This window comes from Amphiura filiformis, chromosome 14, assembly GCF_039555335.1.
Source record: "Amphiura filiformis chromosome 14, Afil_fr2py, whole genome shotgun sequence".
NCBI classification, from domain to species: Eukaryota; Metazoa; Echinodermata; class Ophiuroidea; order Amphilepidida; family Amphiuridae; genus Amphiura; species Amphiura filiformis.
The window spans coordinates 29,138,407-29,150,142 of NC_092641.1; the positions used below are offsets into that span (position 1 = coordinate 29,138,407).

The 11,736-nt window shown below is 35.9% G+C and overlaps 1 long non-coding RNA gene across 1 annotated transcript; it reads right to left on the bottom strand.

Moving 5' to 3' along the window:
* Positions 1 to 510: 510 nt before the first annotated feature.
* LOC140169910 (uncharacterized) lies at positions 511 to 11,259 on the bottom strand. Its single transcript, XR_011861432.1, has 2 exons — positions 11,139 to 11,259; positions 511 to 2,662 (listed from the first exon to the last, which is right to left on the bottom strand). It is a non-coding gene; the product is annotated as an uncharacterized lncRNA (long non-coding RNA).
* Positions 11,260 to 11,736: the final 477 nt, after the last annotated feature.

An 11,736-nucleotide genomic window follows, 5' to 3' on the forward strand; every position in this document is an offset into this window, starting at 1 on the left:
AACATAGAAATTGGTAATGAATTATGCCTGTGTGGCCCAAATTAACAATTTGGGCGGAATTTGGGTGGAATTTGGGTGTAAAATGTGCAATTTTTGCAAACTCGGTTCTTTTACCGCAATTTCTTTGCTCTGGGTCCATTATTGTATCCCAGATAAAGTTATTCTAATAAAGAAAATACTATAAATAGTACCCATATCATCAAAAATGGTTGCATCTATTTTTGTAAGGGGTTTTGTATTCAAAGGCATTTTAGGTAAGTAAATGGAAAAATATTGCTGTTATTTATGCGCTTTCACAAATGGGCGTGGCATGCGGGTGTGGCAACAAAGTCAGTATATCGGTTGTGGTCGACTATCCTTCTTGAATACTTTCAAGTCAGGTAGGGCGTTGCAGGTGATGATGACTTGGAAGCACTCTTCTCCCTGGTTTGGGGAAAATAAGAAGAATGTTGAGAAAATACTCCTTTTTCAAACATGGAAAAACAGCTTCAAGCACTTAAATACATGAAATATGGGTAACTTTTTAATTGCTTTACTGTAGAAGTCAATGGAGTCAAAAACAACCTATTTGCGTCACATATTTGGCCGTAACTTCACCAAATCTAATCCTACAGTGGTGGTTGACCCCTCATTTTAAAGGAAAAGATCTTTTCAAAAAAAAAGAGGAACTTATTTAATACTTAAAATTTCATGAACATGCCTAATTCTGTCTATTTCGTGTTTATCATAACATTTAAAATGGTATATCATTTGACTTTAAACAATATCCAGAAGCATAGTTATTGTTTGTTTAACTTTGCTCCTTCAGCAAAAGGTACCCTATTTCGGTGGTACATAATGTCTCTTTTTCCACATTTGTTTGATGTGATAATTTATTAATTTGTGTTACAAAAACATATTGTTTTCAAGAGTAGGACCTGGACAATGCCAACAGCTATATACTAATACACATATTTGTACATAGATTACCCTTTTTTTATTACGGTCTACAACCACTTTTTTGCCTTTTTGTGGTATTTTTTATTCTATAATTCGCATAATTTGTGTGCATATAGAGGGTGCTATTTGCATATATTATAAGTTTAATTCAGTCCAATAATATGAGTTATTCCTTTCATATCATTGGCTATTTGTTACTCATTTTACTAATGTTTTAATGTCATTACACAGGGTGTCCCAAAATGATTTATACCGGGAAAGTTGAATTGGTGGTATTGTTTAAAAAAAATTCTAAAGTCGACATATATTAAGCTTTTTTAGAAATTTTAGATTTTAGAAATCGGACGTTTCTAATAGAAGTGAAGGATATTGCGTAAAAATGGTGAATTCCAAGTTTTGACAAAACTACCTACCTATTTTGAAAACCTGTAAAATTACTAACCGTTCAGTACAAAGTTATTTGGAAAATGTTGAGCAGTATATTTGTTATGTCCTGATCTTGCTTCTACTAAATAGTCGATATCTATCTATTATTTATGATGTTACGAAGGAAACCTTCTATGAAATAAAGGATTTGTTACACTTGAGTGACCTTAAACTATTCTTTCTTTGGCGGTAGTTTTGAAGACAATTATTGCAGTGTGTGAGTTTCATCATTTGAAATGCCGGCAGAGATGGATTTTTCATAAATGTATAGAGAAGGTTCGTGATTAGAGTTTCACATCAATATACGTCCATAGTATATTGGCAAACACACAGCTATGTAACGGAGAAGATTAAAATTTACTGCGGAGGATCCTTGACGAAGTTATATCATCTATAATAATGATTTTTTTGGGGTACAAATTGTGGAAAAAATTACATAAAAAGTATGTTTTTCAACCTAAATATCGACTCCATGCCGAGCTCTCTCACATAATCTGCGATAGGCTGATCTAGACGCTTTATTTATGCTCATCCTCCGGTAATCGTAACATTATCCCTTTAAAATGTTAGAATAACAACACTCAATTTTAAACACACAAACTTATTTGAATGAGATAAAAAAAAATTACAGCCATATATAAATGTTACATTGGGGATTAAGCCTTCAGATTTCATAGAAGATTATAATGATTACCGAAAACAACAAGTTACCTATCAACATTGGTATGATTTCCATAACCCAGTGGGCACACCTGACGTTGAAATCACGTTAAAATTTCGACATCGAAATCAATTTCAACGTTGAAATCAGGTTAAAATCACGTGGTATTTGCAAATGAATTTCCACCTGATGGACTTCAATTTAATTTCAACCTGATTTCAACTAGATATTAGTTGAAATCAGGTTGCAATTTCAACGTTGTGTCAACGTTGAAATTTCAACCCGATTTCAACTAACCTCTAGGTTGAAATCAGATTAGGTTAAAACAAGCTTCCATTATCCATAGGGGAAGTATTGAAAGTAGTTGAATTCAAAATACCCCACCCCCCTCCCAAAACAACTTCGCCTACCAGTGAGACGAAAGTGGAAATTAAACACCCACACACCACTAAAAAAATCCACCCAACCCAAATTCAATGCTCCCATGAAATTCGACTGTTGCGCTTCTTAACGTGAAGTCTGACCACTATGCAAAGTAGCTTCAGCCCGCCCGGCGATGGTAGCCTTGATCAAATTGATACTTGTGTAAGTTCTTTTTGGATTGGTCTTCTGTTCGGCGATACGCTCCAGGGTAGCCTGGATAATAAACCACATGCAAAATTAACAGGTCAGTACAAGAACGCCGAAAGTGACATTTTGGGCGAAATTGAAGTATTAAATGATTGTGAAAAACTCAGGGTGGCCCTTAAAATGAGGGTTCCAACGAATTTTCTGACATCTTAAAACCCAAGTGTTTTCAAACTTCTAATGTGAACGCCACATAATTATTATAGCAATAATTTGTAGAAAAGCACTAGAGCATCTGACAGAACAGACTTCGGAACAAGAAAAATCAGTCTGAAGTCGGACATATTCAATTTCTTATTATAGGATTGTAAACAACATTTGCAAAACTACATTTTGAAATTGAATTTGGACAACCAGTTTAAAAGATATAAGCAGTTACAGTAAAGAGTTTCCAAAACAGTACCGGTAGGAAACAAAAGGAAATACTTGCTTTGGCTATATCTCAAAATCGATATTTCCGACTTTCGACTGATTTTGCTCGATCACAGCACATACTGATCTAGGGTGTAAAAATGGATGCAAGATAAATTTTGCAAATTTCTGTTTGACTTCAAGTCGCACTATACTGATTGGTCGAACCACGGGCATAATGCTCACTAAATTACAAGGTTTTGGAGACTTATATATTCGACCCTTTTGTGGCTCAATCTATTATGTTTCAAAAATTAATTATGGGAATAAAAATGTGCACATATTATTTACGTGGGATAATAATATACACGGTGCCCCCCCCCCCTCATTCCTTCCCTTCCTGTTTTAGAAAGGTTGAACAAATATATCTTGGTATGTAAAGAAACCTTTAATCGTTAGCTTTAATAAAGCGGAATAAATATTCCAATCGGTTCATCATAACTTTTGAAGATCTGCGCTTTTAAAGAAATGCACCCGTTTCAGTCCAATGAGGAGGATTGGCTATTTTGACGTTTGTACACGTACCATGTTTGAATATTATTAGTTATTAGGTGAAGCGGATGTATGGTACGGGAAATTATCGTGCGCGAAGTGTCATACTGGGTGAAGCCGAAGGCTGAACCCAGTATGACACTGAGCGCACGATAATTTCTCGGACCATACCGACGCTGAACCTAATAACGAATTTATCATACCACTAAGTCATTCTAAATATTGAAATAATTACGTTTTTAAACATTTTAATTGCTGCAAAAACAAAACAAAACCAAAAAAACATTACAAAAAACAGATGACTGTTCCGCGTATTACAGATTGCGTGCATTTTACGCGTCCGGTTTACGCGAATCACCTTTATACGCGTACCTCGCCGAACACGCGTATCGGGCTTACGAAATACGCTCTCACTGACTAGATATAAAGCGTAAAATACGCACTCACTGACTAGATACGAAAATATATCAGGTTAGCGGTGTTCTTTGATGTTTCCCTTAGTGGTATGATAATAAATATTCCTCAATGATAACTTGATAGCCGAATGGACTGTTGATTTTGTTAAGGGAGGGGGTATGAACGTTTGGACAGTATTTATTGTGGGACATTAGAGCGCATCAGACATATCGAATTGCATTCTGAATACGAAGAATGTCCTTCTGATATCAAATAATTTTGATTTTTGAAATTCGAAATCATGTAATACACATTTTATGGCAAATTATTAAAATTGATATTTTGATATTTAACAGTACTCGAAGTAAACTGTATAAATCTGATGATTTATACTTAAAGTGTATGTAGGTGCGATGAAAAGCCGACGATCAGTTGAAAATTTTGACCTATCGTATTGAAGGTATGGATTTTTTTTTCCAAAACACCAAAAAAAAAAATAAGGTCTTTTGGGAAAAAATCCATATCTTCAATATGAAAGGTCAAAATTTTCAATTGATCGTCGGCTTTTCCTCCCAACTACATACACTTTAAGAATATATCATTAGATTTAAAAAATTTACTTCAAGGACTGATATATATCAAAAATGTGAAAAATATCAAATTTTAATAATTTGCCATACATTTGTATTATATCGTGAATTTCAAAAATTATTTGATATCAGAAAGACATTCGTCGTATTCAGAATGCAATTCGATATGTCTGATGTGCTCTCATCCTGTCACAAAAATGCTGTCGAAGCGCTCAAAACGCTCATTCCAGATCCCTTAAGTGTCATCAATTTGTGGGCAGAATGGATTTGGGATGAGACTTCTTTTGCTATACTTGCAGTTACTTAATTTTATTTAAGCCTTTTTGTTTTATTATGTTTCTTACTTTGTTGTTTCTTTTTTTTATCTACATCATAAGTCATTTTTCTTTTCGAATTAAATGTAGCCTTGAAAAGGGCTGTTTGGTTTGTCTTTGGTTCTTCTGAAGAGAGTTTACTGTGCTGCTCTGCCCTCTACCTGGTTGCTTCCTTGACGAATACAGGTTTCAGCCCTGGTCCTCATTGCATCCATTGCATTGCGTACCATCATTGTGTGCCAGATAATTGCAAATGTAGCAGTAATATGGTTGCGAAGGCTAGCTGGCGGTCCTCGCTCATAAACGTCGATTTGGATTTTGTCCCAAAGGAAATCAAGTGATGTGCAGTGAGGTCTATCTGGTAATTTTTTTGGGGTACAAATTGTGGTAAAAATTACATAAAAAGTATGTTTTTCAACCTAAATATCGACTCCATGCCGAGCTCTCTCACATAATCTGCGATAGGCTGATCTAGACGCTTTATTTATGCTCATCCTCCGGTAATCGTAACATTATCCCTTTAAAATGTTAGAATAACAACACTCAATTTTAAACACACAAACTTATTTGAATGAGATAAAAAAAAATTACAGCCATATATAAATGTTACATTGGGGATTAAGCCTTCAGATTTCATAGAAGATTATAATGATTACCGAAAACAACAAGTTACCTATCAACATTGGTATGATTTCCATAACCCAGTGGGCACACCTGACGTTAAAATTTCGACATCGAAATCAATTTCAACGTTGAAATCAGGTTAAAATCACGTGGTATTTGCAAATGAATTTCCACCTGATGGACTTCAATTTAATTTCAACCTGATTTCAACTAGATATTAGTTGAAATCAGGTTGCAATTTCAACGTTGTGTCAACGTTGAAATTTCAACCCGATTTCAACTAACCTCTAGGTTGAAATCAGATTAGGTTAAAACAAGCTTCCATTATCCATAGGGGAAGTATTGAAAGTAGTTGAATTCAAAATACCCCACCCCCCTCCCAAAACAACTTCGCCTACCAGTGAGACGAAAGTGGAAATTAAACACCCACACACCACTAAAAAATCCACCCAACCCAAATTCAATGCTCCCATGAAATTCGACTGTTGCGCTTCTTAACGTGAAGTCTGACCACTATGCAAAGTAGCTTCAGTCCGCCCGGCGATGGTAGCCTTGATCTAATTCATACTTGTGTAAGTTCTTTCTGTATTGGTCTTCTGCCCGGCGATACGCTGCAGGGTAGCCTGGATAATAAACCACATGCAAAATTAACAGGTCAGTACAAGAACGCCGAAAGTGACATTTTGGGCGAAATTGAAGTATTAAATGATTGTGAAAAACTCAGGGTGGCCCTTAAAATGAGGGTTCCAACGAATTTTCTGACATCTTAAAAACCCAAGTGTTTTCAAACTTCTAATGTGAACGCCACATAATTATTATAGCAATAATTTGTAGAAAAGCACTAGAGCATCTGACAGAACAGACTTCGGAACAAGATAAATCAGTCTGAAGTCGGACATATTCAATTTCTTATTATAGGATTGTAAACAACATTTGCAAAACTACATTTTGAAATTGAATTTGGACAACCAGTTTAAAAGATATAAGCAGTTACAGTAAAGAGTTTCCAAAACAGTACCGGTAGGAAACAAAAGGAAATACTTGCTTTGGCTATATCTCAAAATCAATATTTCCGACTTTCGACTGATTTTGCTCGATCACAGCACATACTGATCTAGGGTGTAAAATGGATGCAAGATAAATTTTGCAAATTTCTGTTTGACTTCAAGTCGCACTATACTGATTGGTCGAACCACGGGCATAATGCTCACTAAATTACAAGTTTTTGGAGACTTATATATTCGACCCTTTTGTGGCTCAATCTATTATGTTTCAAAAATTAATTATGGGAATAAAAATGTGCGCATATTATTTACGTGGGATAATAATATACACGGTGCCCCCCCCTCATTCCTTCCTTCCTGTTTTAGAAAGGTTGAACAAATATATCTTGGTATGTAAAGAAACCTTTAATCGTTAGCTTTAATAAAGCGGAATAAATATTCAATCGGTTCATCATAACTTTTGAAGATCTGCGCGTTTAAAGAAATGCACCCGTTTCAGTCCAATGAGGAGGATTGGCTATTTCGACGTTTGTACACGTACCATGTTTGAATATTATTAGTTATTAGGTGAAGCGGATGTATGGTACGGGAAATTATCGTGCGCGAAGTGTCATACTGGGTGTATGGTTGGCTAAACAGATCATAACGTTCATTAATACGTGTATTCGAAATTTCGAATACGCGCAATGGAACAGACCAATCAGCGTTGAGTTTCGAGAACGTGGGAGGGAAATTTTAAAGCCCGTGTATTTAAATCGAGGCACGTAAACAACCTCGTTCACTGCAGATAAAAATTCGGAGATAATTTAATCCTCACCGTGCTACATCACGCCGTTTTTTGTAAGAAATGACGGGAATGAACAGAACATGCTAAAAGATCAGAGAATAAAGTCGTTTTTGGTATTTTCATACCTTTTAAGGGGAGAACTGAGGGTTAAAGGTAGGCCTATCGGCTTCCTTTATACAAAATGCTTTTTCAAAAATTCTCTGGGGAAATTAAAATGCATTTATTCCGTGTTGAAATATTTTCTGATGTAGCAAAAAATAGATAGGATACACTCCACTCTTAGTACCAACTTTATTCTATGTGGAATAGGGCCTACATTTATTCCGTCCTGGAATAAAAACATTTTAAACAGCGGATAGTGTATGTAACAAATGAATTAGCAATATCTGTATATATCTGTCTCCACATTGAATCCTAAAGTATTAGGCTAGGCTACATATAAATTATAATATGAATTATTCTTTGAAAGTAGAGAATATTAGAACAGTGACCGTGTGCCCTAAAGCGGCCGATACCGAACAACACATACACAGCCTTGACCTGCGGTTGTCTATATTCTGAGGCATTTGCATGCTCAGGTAGAAGATAAATCATACAGAGTGACCTTCAGCTCCTCCGTGTTTGGTCATACCTACCGTATAGGCGTAGGCTGCATGGGGTGTATCCTGCATAAGTTAGTGTTTATGTTCAAACCTGGAACTAGTATTATGCCTACCTCAGGTTCAAACACATGTTTTAAAAGTGTACGCTGCATGACTGTATGTTTCTGTTTTTAGGGATGATTATCCGAATGTCTAATAAATGATGAGAAACAGTAATTTGATAGTTTGCACCCTTACAACTCACATCGCGCGGTGTTTCTTTATGCAAAATAAAAGTTATGCAAAACATCATACTTTGTAAGTATGTAGAAATGAATGCTACGGTATATCGGGTCCGTTTCAAAATAATCTTCATTCACATCTTCTTCTCCCGCTTCTTATTCTTGTAAGTTATAAGCCTTTTGATTATTAAGTGAAGTTTGTTATTAGTGCACGAGGACAAGTGCCAATTGCTTTGATATCACATGCGGGCAGTCTCACGAGGTCGAAATTGTAACCCACGTTCTCGAATCTAAACGCTGATTGGCCTATTCTATTACGCGTATTCGAAATTTCGAATACACGTATCAATACACGTAATGACCTGCTTAGCCAACCATATGGGTGAAGCCGAAGGCTGAACCCAGTATGACACTGAGCGCACGATAATTTCCCGTACCATACCGACGCTGAACCTAATAACGAATTTATCATACCACTAAGTCATTCTAAATATTGAAATAATTACGTTTTTAAACATTTTAATTGCTGCAAAAACAAAACAAAACCAAAAAACATTACAAAAACAGATGACTGTTCCGCGTATTACAGATTGCGTGCATTTTACGCGTCCGGTTTACGCGAATCACCTTTATACGCGTACCTCGCCGAACACGCGTATCCGGCTTGCGAAATACGCTCTCACTGACTAGATATAAAGCGTAAAATACGCACTCACTGACTAGATACGAAAATATATCAGGTTAGCGGTGTTCTTTGATGTTTCCCTTAGTGGTATGATAATAAATATTCCTCAATGATAACTTGATAGCCGAATGGACTGTTGATTTTGTTAAGGGAGGGTATGAACGTTTGGACAGTATTTATTGTGGGACATTAGAGCGCATCAGACATATCGAATTGCATTCTGAATACGAAGAATGTCCTTCTGATATCAAATAATTTTGATTTTTTGAAATTCGAAATCATGTAATACACATTTTATGGCAAATTATTAAAATTGATATTTTTGATATTTAACAGTACTCGAAGTAAACTGTATAAATCTGATGATTTATACTTAAAGTGTATGTAGGTGCGATGAAAAGCCGACGATCAATTGAAAATTTTGACCTATCGTATTGAAGGTATGGATTTTTTTTCCAAAACACCAAAAAAAAAATAAGGTCTTTTGGGAAAAAATCCATATCTTCAATATGAAAGGTCAAAATTTTCAATTGATCGTCGGCTTCCTCCCAACTACATACACTTTAAAATATATCATTAGATTTATAAAATTTACTTCGAGGACTGATATATATCAAAAATGTGAAAAATATCAAATTTTAATAATTTGCCATAAATTTGTATTATATCGTGAATTTCAAAAATTATTTGATATCAGAAAGACATTCGTCGTATTCAGAATGCAATTCGATATGTCTGATGTGCTCTCATCCTGTCCCACAAAAAATGCTGTCGAAGCGCTCAAAACGCTCATTCCAGATCCCTTAAGTGTCATCAATTTGTGGGCAGAATGGATTTGGGATGAGACTTCTTTTGCTATACTTGCAGTTACTTAATTTTATTTAAGCCTTTTTGTTTTATTATGTTTCTTACTTTGTTGTTTCTTTTTTTATCTACATCATAAGTCATTTTTCTTTTTCGAATTAAATGTAGCCTTGAAAAGGACTGTGCTGCTCTGCCCTCTACCTGGTTGCTTCCTTGACGAATACAGGTTTCAGCCCTGGTCCTCATTGCATCCATTGCATTGCGTACCATCCTTGTGTGCCAGATAATTGCAAATGTAGCAGTAATATGGTTGCGAAGGCTAGCTGGCGGTCCTCGCTCATAAACGTCGATTTGGATTTTGTCCCAAAGGAAATCAAGTGATGTGCAGTGAGGTCTATCTGGTAATCTTGCAGGGGCTTGCAGGCCACTCCACAGCATGAACCATTCCATGGGCAGAGTGAAAAACGGATATTCGTTAAACAGTCAACATTAATGGGTATATTTTCACGGGAAAATTTTCTGGACACGTGACCAATGCGTATCAATGTGAGTGGGACCTCGAGCTGATCTCTGACCCCCGGCGGTGACCTCGCTATTCAAGTCTTAGTAATTTTGAATCGAAATAGTATTCTTGGCTGCAATTTCGATAGAAATTCGTGTATTGCAAATTTATTGAATATCATGTAATCTTAATTTTTTTCACAATATCATCAAAACGTAATTTAAAAAATATCTACCTACAGAAAAAAATATTTATCTACGGAAACTCTTACCATAATATTATTAACTTGCGACAAGTTACTTATTTTGAATCAAAGGAGTAATTCTTCCTATTCAAATACATTGGTAGACCACCCGCTGTGCTCGGGGTCACATTCCATAATGCTAATATGTCTGCGCCCATGGGTGTCACGTGTCCAGAAATTTTCCCGTGAAAATTTACCTATTAATTCTGACTGTTAAAAAAGGCGTTTCTTCAAAATTTGTGAGCTGTTTGAAATAGTTTTTTTGGGCACGGTGGCTCAGTGGTTACGGCCTTGGACTCATAATCTGAGAGCTTGCCAAGTTGACGTGCGTGGGTTCGAGTCCCCGTCCCGCCACCGTGTTGCGCCCTTGGGCAAGGCGCTTTGTCACGCTTGCCTCACCCCACCCAGGTGCAATGGGAAGCTGTTAGGTAGTCACAGTCGTTGTACTGATGAACCCTGCGCCATTTGTAGGCAGCAAACGTGGTTCCGGCATATTCTAATAACGGCGGAATAAATGTAAAGCGCTTTGAGGCTGTTTACGGCATAAAGCGCTATATAAATATCTACATTTATTTTATTTTTTATTTTTTATTAAAGCCAACGATTAAAGGTTCTTTATGTAATATGTTTGATATACTTTTCAAAAATATGAAAAGATAAAGAGTACGCAATGAGGGTTCTGTTTGTTTGTTTGTTTGGTTGGTTGGTTGTTTTTTGGGGGAGCAGCATGTACATTAAAGTCATGTGGAAGTGCCGTAAAATGGTTACCTTTACAGTGTACAAAAACCTCAACCATGCATGATACAAACCTTTCTTATGAATCAAACGACTATGTAAGTCAGCGTCTGAATGTCCCGCTTGAAAACTTGTATCTTATGTTGAGGATCCGGATCTTGACCACGACTATCAAGTCCAATGTCACCATTCCTTGTCAGAGTAAAATTCCAAATATATAACAGCAATATTCAAGTAGATAAATATCATGATTGTTATACAAAACATTAACATATTTGAACGTTTCCGTACTGTTTCCCTAAGTCTTTGTAGAGCGTTTATTAGGCAATAAAATATTGTGTTGGAATCAGCTACCGACCATAAATCCTTAAAAATCAGGGTCGCATTTTTTCTTCTTTTTGAATTACAATTTATGTTCAAATCTCAATGTTTTCCACTAAAATGAATTTTTTATTGAAAGACCAATCGTAATAATGATTAACTAACAGTTATAAAGTAAAGTAGTCAAAATTGACAAATGACCTTCATGGAAGAAGCATAATATAATATTTTGGCGAGTTTAAAAAAGGTTCAAAACAAACATCGACCGATCGGCCATAGTGATTTTTCGGGGCACACACCAATTTTTTGGCCTTAAAACGGTGCCGTACAGAGTGTATCAAAATGATGGTT